Source organism: Ambystoma mexicanum, chromosome 7q (genome assembly GCF_040938575.1).
Source record: "Ambystoma mexicanum isolate Mex_15411 chromosome 7q, UKY_AmexF1_1, whole genome shotgun sequence".
Lineage (NCBI taxonomy): Eukaryota > Metazoa > Chordata > Amphibia > Caudata > Ambystomatidae > Ambystoma > Ambystoma mexicanum.
In genome coordinates, this window is record NC_090941.1 from 596,069,135 (window position 1) to 596,082,146 (window position 13,012).

The following is a 13,012-nucleotide window of genomic DNA, read 5'->3' on the forward strand; positions in this document are numbered from 1 at the left end:
TACACTTTCTCTGTGAACAGGGGAATTCCAGGGATGAATTTTATCAGTAGGAGTGGGGAGAACCTAGTTTGAATGTCACATTTGTCTGCAATTTTTTTTCCATATTGCTATGGTGGAGAGGACCGTGTTTAATGTGTTGTGTGGTGTATGTGTCTGACCAAAGATAACTGCTCTAAGTAGGAAGGGAGATGCGAGAGCTTGCTCCAGCTGGACGTGGGGTCATATGAAGTGTGTGGCGTACCAATGCCCCAGGAATTGAGCTTGGGCCGCCCAATAGTAGCGTTCGAAGTCGGGAAGTGCCATACGGCCTTTCTTTACTGGCTCAATTAGTGAATTATATGCTATTCTGTCTGGTTTGCTGGCCCATAAAAGTTCTAGGCCTAAACTACAGAGGCGTTGGAGGTGTTCCTGTCGCACCAGAAGGGGCAGGTTCACAAAAAGATAGAGGAGTTTGGGGAGTATCATCATCTTCACCAGAGACACTCGCCCCCAGAGAGTGAGTGGAAGTGATTTCCATCCATCGATTTTCTCCTGGAGTGTTTGGAGTACTTTACCATAATTATCTTGAAAGAGGGCCGAGTGGTCCCTTGCCATTTGGCCATTTGGATGCCAAGGTACCTGACGTTTGTATGTTCCCATTTGAAGCCATAGTCGTCTGGGAATTCTTGGGTCTCAGGGTTAAGCGGGAATATAATCGACTTGCTATGGTTGATTTCGAGGCCGGAGTAGTTGCCGAATTTGATTATATCACGAATTACTGGGTTCAGGTTTGTTGCCGGGTCTTGAATGTAGAGGGTGATGTCATCGGCGTATAGGGAGATTATTAGTTTATGGGGACTAAAGGAGAGGCCTCTTTGTATGTGTTTAGCTCGAAGGTCGGAGGCGAGTGGTTCCATTACTAGTGCAAAGAATATAGCGGATAAGGGACACCCCTGCCTGGTTCCTCACTGAATGTCAATTGCAGTCGATCTGACTTTCCCTAGAGTGATGTGTGATTTGGGATGGTTGTACAAGAGGGTGGTTAGCTGGATGAATCGTTTGCCGAGCCCCATTCGTTGAAGGATCTCGAAGAGGAAGGGCCATTCCACAGAATCGTAGGCCTTCTCAGCGTCGAGGAGGATTGCTGCTGCCCGTTGCGAGAGGTCCAGTGCTTCCATGACTCCAAACATACGTCTGATTCCGAATGTTGTATTCCAGCCTGGTACGAATCCGACCTTGTCTGCCAGCACCATCGCCCGCATCAGGGGGATCAGCCTGGAGGCCAGGATATTCACCAGTATTTTGTTGTCGAGATTGATCAATGAGATCGGCCTGTAGGAACCGCACTCCTCGGGGGGGTTTGTTGGCTTTGTGGAGTAGGATTACATTTGCTTCGCGTAGAGTCGGAGGCAATGAGCCTGTTTCCGTTGCCGCTTCGTAGACTTGCAGCAGCAATGGCGCGAGGATTGGTGCAAATGATTTATAACATTTGCCTGTTATCCCATCAGGGTCCGGTACTTTGGTGCTTGGTAAGTCTTTGATGGCCTGAATAATAATAATAATAATAATAATAATAATAATAATAATAATAATAATAATAATAATAATAATAATAATAATAATAATAATAGTAATAATAATATTAATAATAATAATAATAAGGATTTCCTCTTGTGTGATGAGTAGGTTTAAGGTTTCTCTCAGTGTTGCATCCACCCAGTACAGTTGTATTTCCGCTAGGTATTGTTTTAATCCTTCTTGGGTGGCGGTGAAATTGGTTTTGTATAGGTTTTGGTAAAAGGTACGGAATGTTTCGGCTATTTCCTTGTCTGTGTGTACCATAGTACCTTGGGGGTTTCGGATTTGTTCTATCTGTGGTGGTTTGCGGTCCGCAGCTATGAATCTCGCGAGGAGGGCACCTGGTTTCTGTCCCTCTCTGTATTGGCGGATGCGGTGGCTGTGTGAAAAAAATGTTAGTTCATGCTCTGCAGTCGCTCTGAAGTTGTCAAGTTTTTTCTTTAATGCTGCCAACACGTGTGGTTCTGGAGTTGTGGTCTGTAAATGATCAAGCTCTTTCAGTCTGGCCTCGCTCGATGCTAGTTCGCGCCTTATGAGCCTGAGGATTCCCTGTTCCTTGGTCAGACAGATCCCTCTGATGTAGCATTTCAGGGATTCCCAGAGGGTCCAGGCCGATGTCACTGAGCCTTGGTTGAGTTCGAGGAAGGATATGATTTCTGCACAGAGTTCGTCCGCAAATACCTGGTCTTGTAGGGAACCGGTTTTGAACCTCCAGTGTCTTCTCCCCTCTGATGGATCTGGTGGGGTACATCCACTGTAACAGCCGAGTGATCGGATATTGTTCTGGGTAGTATCTGGCTATTTGACCATTGGGCATGGCTGTGTGCGGATACCAGTATATAGTCGAAACGGGAACTTGTCTTGTGGAACCAGGAGTGAAAGGAGTAGTCACGGGTCTCACCGTGCTGGCGCCTCCATATGTCTACCAGGTCGTAGGCTTTGCAGATTTCGGTCACTTGGAGGGCAGCTTTAGGGACAGGTGTGGATGATGGGTGGGACCTATCCCAGTGAGGATCCAATACAGTGTTCATGTCGCCGGCCCATATGATTGTTGCGGATCACAACTCTCCCAGATGTGTCATTACCCAGTGGAAGTTATTGTGTCCATCTGTGTTTGGCCCGTAGGAGTTTATGATAATAAATTCTGTATTGTCCAGGGTCGCATGGACTAGAAGTGTCCTTCCTTCTTCGTCGTTTTTAACCAAAATTATTTTGCATATTAGGGATTTGTGTATAAGGATTGCCACACCTCTGGCATATGAAGAATACGATGCAAAATATCTATGGCAGCCCCTTTCTCGGGCCTAGCAGTTCTCCGTGCCGGGGAGAAGGTGCGTTTCCTGAATCAGCGCGATGTCTACTCTGTGTCTTCGGAGGTACTGTGTCATCTTTCTGGATTTAGTTGGGTTATTGCCCCCTTTAATGTTCCAAGTGGCTAACTTGAATGTTCTTGTTGATAGCCTGTTTGACGGTTTTGGTTGCACGGAGGCTGTTGGATGTAGCAGGCCAGGATGCTACTGTGTTGTGCCCAGGTTACTGCTCTCTTTATCGGAGTTAGGTTTCGTTGGGTCGACTCGGTGATCATGGTTATAGGCTGGGGGGTACAAACCCGAGGTGAGCACACTTCCGTAACTGTAAACTTGATCCCTCCCAATCATGGGCAACCCCCAACTTGCCCATCAAATGTCCCCTTCCCGTTTCCCAGAACATAATTGAACTGCGCATGGGGCACTAGGGAGCTTCCAAGGTTGGGCGCCCCTTGAAGTACATTGTGATTGGAAATAGTACAGCAGGGGCTCCTTCAGTGGCCTGGGCATGGGCAAGAGTGGTTATCATGGCAGGTCTCTTACATCTCGGTCTCTTCTTTGGGGTCTTGGGTTGTTACTATTTTGTTTTCACCCCAACTTATCGAGAAATATATTTGCTTCCTCAGGTGTGGTAAAGAATTGTGACTTGCCGTTGTGTTGAATTCGTAGTTTGGCTGGGTATAGCATGGAGTAGAGCAGTTTGTTGTCTTGCATTCGACGCTTCACTCCGGTAAATGTTCTGAGCTGTGCTTGAACTGCTGGGGAGAAGTCTGGGAAAAATTGAATGTTGTCTCCGTCGTATTGTAGCTTCCCTTTCTCCCTGGCAAGGCGAAGGATCATGTTTCGGGCTTCGAAGTTAAGCAGTTTGGCTATTATTGAGCGTGGAGCAGTTCCTGGGATAGGCCTGTTGTTCGGGACTCGGTGGGCTCTCTCCACTACAAATATATTGGAAAGCACGGGGCTACCGAATATTTCTTTGCATAGGGTCTCTACGAAGTCTTCCATTTTTCTCGTGTTTTGCTGTTCTCTCACCCCAGGGATCCTGATATTATTTCGGCGAGAGCGCTCTTCAAGGTCCTCGTTTTTAGCTTATACGGCTTTCATTTGTGTTTCCAGTGTTGTTACTTTAGTGGTTATAGAGACCACGTTGTCTTCAGCATTGGAGATTCGTTGTTCTGCGGTGTCCAGTCTGTCTCCATGCTTATTTAGGCGATGTTGAAGTTGATCCACTTTAGTGGATAGGGAGTCTGATTTGCTGTCATTGTTTCCTATGCCGGCCTTTAGTTCAAGAAGGATCTCTCTGATGTCTGTAGTCTGGGCAGGGTCTTCGTCTTGAGGTATGGGCTCCTCGGGGCTCTCCAGACAGCTGTTTGTTTTTGGGGTTTTGATTATGGTTGTTGCTTCGAAATTCAATTTCCTTTGTGACTTGTCAGATTTCCCCATCCTGATGGCTCTGTCGTTCCCAAATTATTTATGGTGTCCTGTCTATGAGGTTCTCCCACTATAGCACTTGTTTGGGAAAATGCCTGGTGAGCTCCCCTGAGTCCTTTTATGAACAGAGCTGGTGATGGATGACTGTGGCGGGTGGGGCACTCTCCAGTGGGTCCTAGGAGGTCGCCTTCTGATGGTGCTTGCGATCGTGGGGGGAAGGGAGTCTTGGCTGACAGCCGATTTTCTCTTTATTTTTGTGGGTGTTTGCCAGTGCTACTTGCCTGGTGAAGGGACAGGGTTCCTGGGCTGGCGGGATTTCTGGTTTCTTGTTGGGGCTTAGCCTGCCCCCGACGACCACCCCTGTGTAAGCACCTGCAGGGTGCAGCTCCATGTGGTGTTGGTTCTGGACCGTAGTAGTTTTTGGGAGGTCGTTGAGGGTCTGATCGCTGCCTTAGGTGGAATGGCCGATGGCCCTGGAATCCCAGCAAGCCAGTATCTAAGCCTGCAGTTCAGGGAGCCAGGCAAAAAATCTAGTCTGCCTCTCCCCTGCTTCTCTTCCGTGGCAGTTTGTGCGCCGGTCCGCCGAGATCCGTGGGCCTGTCAGAGGTAAGTGTGTTACCGCCATGGTGTGTGTCCCCCATACAGCTTCTTCCCATGGGGGGGCGAGATGGTGAGGTGTGGTGACTCTTCGGTGGCGGATCGGGCTGCGCTGTCGTGTTTGGCCCTGTGTCCGGAGCGCTGTATGCCCGCGTGGGTTTCGCTGGGGGGGGCGCGGTTGGCCCACCTGGGCTGATTGCTGTTCCCTCGCCTCTCCGCTGTGCGATCTGGTCTTCTGGTTGCCGGGCGGGCTCGGGATCCGCCGGCCCGACGGATGCCCTCTGGCAAGCCGCGCTCAAGGCTCACCCCCGCGCTCGCCTTGCTGGGGGCGGCACGGGTCGCCGCAGGTGGGTAATGGTGGCCGGGTCCGCGTGCAGCCTCTCCCAGTGGTTGTGTGGCAGCGATGGCACTGCGGGCGGGGGGGCCTCCAGATGCCGCAGAACTTGTGACCGGGATTCGGGCGCTACCTTGGGAGCACTGGCAGCGCCAGGGCTCCGCCTCCCACCGCCGACCCTAGGATGATGTTGCGGGTAACTGCTTCGGCGCCTCCAGCACCCCGCGTGCCCCGGGCTCGTCTGAAGGCAGAGGGTGGTCCTGCTGCTGTCGCTGTTTCTCGGTCTGCCGAGAAACTCCTAGGGATAGTAGCCCGGTCACTGGGGGGAGCGGATGGCCCCTGGAATCGTTCTTTTTTATAGGATTTATGCTGTGTGCTCCCGGAACTCACATCAGAGCCGCCATCTTGGTTGCACTCTAGCGCTCTCTAAGAACTAACATTCTTGAAAATCTAAAGCAGAGTGAAGATAAATCCAGGCGAAGGGAACCACCCTCTGGATCAAATAACTCTATCCTCCTTGAACATTTGTGTTGGGTTTACATATTTCCTTTTGAACATGTGTGCACTGCTCAAGGGCAAAGATTTTTTCCCATCCGACAGAGCCTCAGTTTTGTTTGAGTTAGGGAAAAACATCTTAGTGTAGGGACAGAGAGGCAGATCAGTTCTCCATGCCACCGTTTTTCCAATACGCGGCCGTGCGGAGAACAATTTTCCATTTATTAAGACACAGGGATTTTACCGAGTCACATATTACAGCACAAGAATATTCCACGTAAACTTGAAGATACTTTATTTTGTCATTAATTGATAAATGTCGGGTTTTGAAGAAGGTTAAAGGCCGAAACACATGTCAAATTAACAGACAAAACTCACAAATAAAACGTCTACAATTGGCGCAATTTGTGTGGTGGCATTGATTAATGTATTGCAAAATGAAGCTCAGTCCTCTGTCCAAAACGCATCTAACCTGTCCCTTCCACTATCAAAACTAACTATGGCACAAGAGAATGACCCCCTTCACCTGTGATCTGCTTCGTAGCAAGTTTCTTTTAGTAACTTACTCGTAGGTTGGTATTTGGCAACTACAGTTCATTTAATTCAGATATTGGGCTCTTCACTTTCTCTTCCATGTCCTTGACATTTTGGGTTACAATTCCAATATTCTTTTTCACTCTTTCATGGTTTATTAAACTTGTCATTTTTTCTCTGCTCGATGTCCATTCTTTACCCTGGCTGGGCTAGTTAGAATTATTGCCAAAATGTGCCTCGCTCTTCTCCACCACTTGATATTTACTGGGATGATTCTGAGGGTTTCAGTAACAATTCCTGTCTCCAGCTCTGGGTTATTACTGGGACAAGTATGAACGTTCCATTAGTAATTCTCTCTTCTCTCCCCCTCTTCGGATTTACTGTGGTGAATGTGAATGTTTCAGTAATAATTATTGTCTTTCTCTATTACTCCATCTTTATTAGGATGAGTTTCATTATCCCCATAATGATTCTTAGCTTTTACCCTGATTCTGTCTTTACTGAGAGGAGTAGGCACCTTCTTAAAAAACTCTTCTTCTGTAACTTTAATGTAAGGTCTTCACTGGGATGAGTATGATGTTTTTGTTCAATATTCTCAGTATCCCTTCCCTGCCTCCTGCCTTCCCTGTTACCTTGTTCTCTCTGTGTCCGCGTCACCAGGTCATCGTTCCGGATGGGAACCTTTCATTGGTTTGTCATGTTGGCTTATTGCTTTCTACTGCATTTTTCTCCTTCGTTGCACCCATTCCGTGTTGCTCCCCAGTCCACTGACTCTCGTTCACGCCACCACCTTGATCTCGGTAGGTTGTCTGAGGTTTTCTTCCCTCAGTTCCTCTCACTTCGGGTGCTCCCCGTGTAGCACTTCCTCCCCAGCTTACTTTTGATCTTGGGAAGTGTGAGTCCCGGTCTCCTTCAACTCTCCTCACACAGCTCACTTGAAACTCTCTGGATTCTCTCTCATTCAGAACTCCTCCTCTTTGACTTATGATGCATTGATGGGTCTTCCCTGGTGTAGCATCAAAGTCCTTCTTCTCTGCCATTTGAGTACTCTGTATTACTTGCATGATCTTCTTCTCAGTGTTAAACCAATACTTCTTTTCATATTACTTAGATGTTATGTATGAAAATGACAAACATAAGCTTCTTCTTCTGGTCTCCTTTGGGTAGGAGTTAATGCTAATGGATAATAGATGAGTGATTTAGGGAGTTCCTCATCGGAACAGGAGTCCTTAACCCAAAGGGTAGAAGTCACTCCCATGAAGTCCTGCTTGCCTCTACTCCCAGAGAGGGTATTGCATAGTGGGCTCACCTTCCTAGCCTCACAGGGAAAGGCTCCCACAGAGGAGAAGTGACTTAATCATATGATTTGTCACAGTGAGCTGTAGAGATGCTCCAGTATAAGACCTGATTACTGCTTAAAAGTAAGACCCGATTATTGGAAAATTCTATAAATATACATAGAGGATCCAGAAATCTTTTGCTTAACAAAACAAGACTTTCAGGGAAAGAAAGATCTTTGAGTCTTAACAAAGTTTCAGAAATTGTTCAAAAATCAAGATGTACTTTCGGTTAGGAAACACCAAACTGGTTTTGATCAGTGGGTGGTAACTACCTCATTTCAAAAGATGATGTCGAACCTACATGCGGTTACTTATTGGCTGCACATGGGTCAAGGTCTAAACATCTATTTAAAAGTATGTCTGTTGTATGCTCCATTCTAGCAGTATTCTCAGACTCAGCTGACTATGGGCCTCATCACGAGTCTGGCGATAACCCTTAAATGCAGCAGTAGCGCTATTACCGCCACATTTGAGGGTCTGCCAGATCATGGCCTTGACGGATTTCCCCCCAGCTTTGGGCTGGGGGGAAATCCGTGGCAAAATTTACGCTTTCGGTGCTATTACCGCAAGTGGGAAATCCACTGGTGGTAATAGCGCACATTTTCCCCATTGGGCCCAATGGGGAATGAGGAATTCCCGAACATTTTAAAAAAACTCCCATGAAGTAAATTACAATAAAATGTTTTAATTTGTTGAAATGAAATCGAACCCTTTTGAACTACTGACTAGTAGGACAATGTTCTCCTCTCAAAATCAATTGTATCGAACACAGGAACAGATGTTGATCAATACCTCCATCACCCATGAATATGTATAAAAGCTTCACAAGTATCTTCAACATGCTTTTGCCAATGTGCAGAGGAACCTGGAGAAGACTGGCAAGAATGAAGACCTGCTATGATATGAAGACCTCCAAACATGAATATAAGGTAGGCGACTGAGTTTACCTCTCTAAATTCCAGTGGAGCCAATCTAAAGAGCACACATTTCTTCCAGCTGGCCAAGGTTAATTCTAGAACACTGATAAGATCTCTCCTGTTGCCTTTAAAATCAAAATACAAAAAGGGGAACCAACGGAAGAAAGTGGGTCCATATTCACCAGCTGAAGACCGGTAATCACTGAACTCTCCTGAATCAAATTGATGAATCAATTCCTTTGCTTAATGAGATGACCACTGAATAAAAAGGCATCAGCATTAAAATGCTAAGTATGAATGCTTAGAAGAGATTATGGATGTTTGTGTAGTGTTCAATAGAACAATGAGACATGTTTAGTTATATTTGCATCATTGTATGTAGAGAGTAGATTAGAAAACAGTACATGTATGACGGAATATGCATATTAAACTATAATTAACCAGCCTTTCTAACACCTCTCTTAGTTGAATAGCTTGGCATTATTTCTCGGATGGAGGATGAAGAGGGGAAAGTGGGCAAAGTGCCAATTCCCTCAAACCCTCTAGGAGGTGAAGATCCCAACATCTTCACACCATAAAATTTGAGGTCCTGATGCAAAACCGCAAGGCCAATGACAAGCAACTTTCTTTTGGAGTTAAGTTGTGCTTTGGTGGAAAGTGAAAAAAATGTGTGAAGTTTGTAAAACAAAATAGGGTGTACGCATGCACCCATGCTCCCCCTAAAAACTTTTGTTCCTGGGGGAAGTATAAGGAAAAAAAGTCTAAGAGACATAGAGACAGCCTCAATTTAAAGTGCATAATGCATCCCTTCATTCATTATATCTGTTTCTTGCCAGCTATCATGAAACGTTTTCACCTGCAGAATGCATTTAGTCATCTGTTCCCCTGAGAGACAACACCCAACAAATGATGCAGAGTTTGCCAAATATCAGGAACATTACCAGATTGTAATGTAAAAAGTTTATTCAAAGCCCAAAGACTGGGCTTTAGGAAATGTACGTTTCTGCTTCCTGTTGCACACAAAGAAAAGAAAATACAGGTTGGTACATTAAAACGTCATTGTGAAAAAAAATATGTGTGACATGTTGATAAGGACAGAAGAGAATTTAGTTTGCATTATTGAAGGGATTACAAATGTAACTGCAAATGTAAGTGCACTCGTAAAACCAAACTCAATTGTCATTTTATAAACCGAAATGTTGGTATATGTTTCAAAATGAAGCACTCCAGAGTACACTCTTTTAATGTTGTTGACAACATTTAAATTGCAACATGATTCTTAGAAAGGGTATGTTGAACACAAATGGGTTAGGTCACTGTAAGATATTTAATACAATACAATAGAAGTGAATATGCCTCTTTAGGCATACAAAATCATGATACTCTGTCAATGCTGTGTTCTTGCTGACTCGACCATCAGTTAAACTCTACTTCAGCCACTTACATGTGCAAATGGATTGCTTTAAGTGTGTCTGGACATTTAGCTGGGCCATCTGTAGTGAATACATTGGGTTAGCAGAACAAAGGGCCATCTGCACCAAGATCCCCAAGTTAATAAGGTACCTCTACCCTTGTTGGCCCATTTAATGTGAATATTTGAATACATATATATTACAATTCCACCAAAGGTAAATCTACATGGTCCTAAGCTGACAAGAATGATAATTGCTCACATGACACACTGTTCTCATATTGCTGGGTTTCAAAGAAAGAATATTGTACTTAGAATATCAGCTTTGTTCCCCATAAAGCCCACAATATCGTCAGCCTAATGAAACTCAAATATAGAGAATCCTGGATAATCATTAGCTGAGAAAAAGCATGTACATGTCAATCTTTCCCACATTTGAAATCACATTACATTTTGCAGCTTTATATTTCACAAAGAACATCTATTATGCGTATAAAAGCATGACATATGACCTAGAGACAAATGGAAAGGTGTGTTATAACAGAGACATTACCCTCTATCAAACGAAATCAATTCTGAATTGCCTACATTTTGTAATGATAGTAAATTATGAATATTATTAATGTAATAAAATGCATTATACACAATCATTTCTGTCTAGGCCAGGGTATCCCAGAAATCAATATTCCATCAAATTGGCATGCTTCCATGAAAAGAATGTGGAATAACAAACATTTTGTATTCAAAAGGATTAAGAGAAAACAAATGTTATGTTTTTGTTTTCTTTTTACATAATTGAAAATGTGATCCACCTATGAAGATTGGAGGGTGTATTTTTGTATTATGTGGGAGTGTCTATTTAGAAAACCAATGGAAAGGATTGGCATATCAAGACGTTTAATAACATAATGACAACAAATAGGAATATCGCCAATGATAAAAAGGGAAACACAAAGGGAATAAGGGATCTCCGTCTGAAATTTTCTATGGTATAGAAGGATAACACCTGTTTGAAATAGATTAGAGGTGAAATTGGATAGTACCTGGAGGATTGGGCCTTGTTGACAAGGATGCCTGGACCAGATTAACCTTAGGCAGACACTCTTTCCTGAAAAAGAAAGGGATGGGCCAGGAGTGGGCAGCTGATTGGGAATTCAAGCTGATTGGGGACACTTGAGAGTCTCTGCTGTCTGCGAGCCTTAAATGAATATTCCAAAGTGAGTATGAAAATTGCCCCAGTGATTCCCTGAAGGAATTGGGGAGGTGATGCCACCTTGAGAAATGCATTGTATTTAAAGCAATTGGAGATTGTTAGTTCAATAAAAACCAATAAAACATTTCTGTGCTGTTTGCCCAGTATAAAACAGTGACCACTTCCCAGCACTGAGAGTGCAGCCGTTTGTAATGATAACTTAAATAAACCGAGTTTTGCAGTATTCACAAGTATAGTCAAACACGTTGGGATGTGAATCAGGTGCCATGTTTCATAACTTAAATAGATAATTGATGAATCAACATCTATGAAAGCCATAGACACTTAAAAAGAAGGATTGGATGCAAGGGAGTTTAGCATTTATATTCCTATGGAACAGATCAATTTACTTACAAATAAATGCTATGATTTTAGCAATGATTTTGTGTTGGAGTCAGAAGAGCCCTAATTTAATATATCCCAAATAGTTTAGTGGTACTTGGGGCACATGATATTTTTCTGTTCAGAAAGTCAGAAGCTGGAAGGCAACACAGAGTAGATAAATCACTAAATTGACAGCACAGTTTTGCTAAATGTATGCTTGTACATCCTAATGTAACCTATCATACTTTGTATTGTACCTCCATGCATATTCTAGAAACCCATATTCCCACATTCACAAAGAGCAGGCAAATGTATTAAAATTTGCTTACATGAGGCCACCAGGGGGCGCAGGCAAAATGGCAGCCCAGTAGATGAGGTCCTCATCCCACCGGAGTGAAAAGGGCCCTGTACTGCCTGTTCTTTTACCCCGGGAGCTCATAAAAGTGATTGGGAGTCACCCCACATAGAGGAGCAGAGAGTGGATGTGTTGGTGAGGAGTCCCAGATCCCATTTACTCCAAGGTGAGGCTCCAGAAAGCAACAAGGCCAGGGACCTAGCAGTCCATGCAGCGAAACAAGGAGCCTAGCACAGAGCAAACTGAGTCTACCTGGAGGCTACCCGCCCTGCTCTCATTAATCACTCAGAGGCGATGCGCAGGGAAGTGGCCCCCTACTGATCTCATGACACACTGCCTGAGATTCATGGGATCAGGTAAGAAGAATCAGGCTAGGAGCCATGGCAAAGTACAAGTGATGCCCTTCCTTCTGAGGTCATGCACAGAGTAATCTCCTGGAAGCAGAGTTGGGGTGACAGCCAGCCCCTATCTGGTGGGTAGGTGGTGCAGCAAGGTGCCTGTGGAGCCCAGGCCAATCCCAGCCTATTCAGAGGAGTGTGAACAGAGTTGCCGGAGCACAGCACCTGGGAGGGCCGTTAACAGGGGCCATTTGTGTGAGTACTCCCCTCCCAGGCACACAACTGGAGTTCATGGAAACACAGTAGGAGGAATAATAAAGTTGAAGGATGATGGAGAAGGACTATGGACTGGGAAGGCTCTTCACAGACCCTTTGGCCATTGAGTTAAGGGTGGGAAGAGGACTAGTGGACAAAATTCCCTTAGGAGAGAGTACAGTTGGACAGTCAGCATGACAAAATTAACAATCAAAAAATTCAGACGAGGCAGCGAACTAATCCCAGGGGAAAGGTCCAGGCAATCTCCATTTCCCCTGTATAGAAGGGACATGACACAGATGGGCAAAGGCACAACCCTGAGCTGTGGAGAACTAATACGGATGTGGAAGTAGCACTGGACAGAGGTGAAAGGGTACAATAAGAAGGGAGCACAGTGGCGGTAAACGTGGTGTTCTACACCAAGATTGGTACAGAGTGGGGCAACTGAAGTATGATTAGTCAGTATTCTTCCTCCGATTTGAAGGAGATTGGGGACATCACCCCCCGCCGCCAGTGCTCTTAGGACTCTGAATGCTCAGTAGTGGAGCTAAGGCACTGTCTGGTC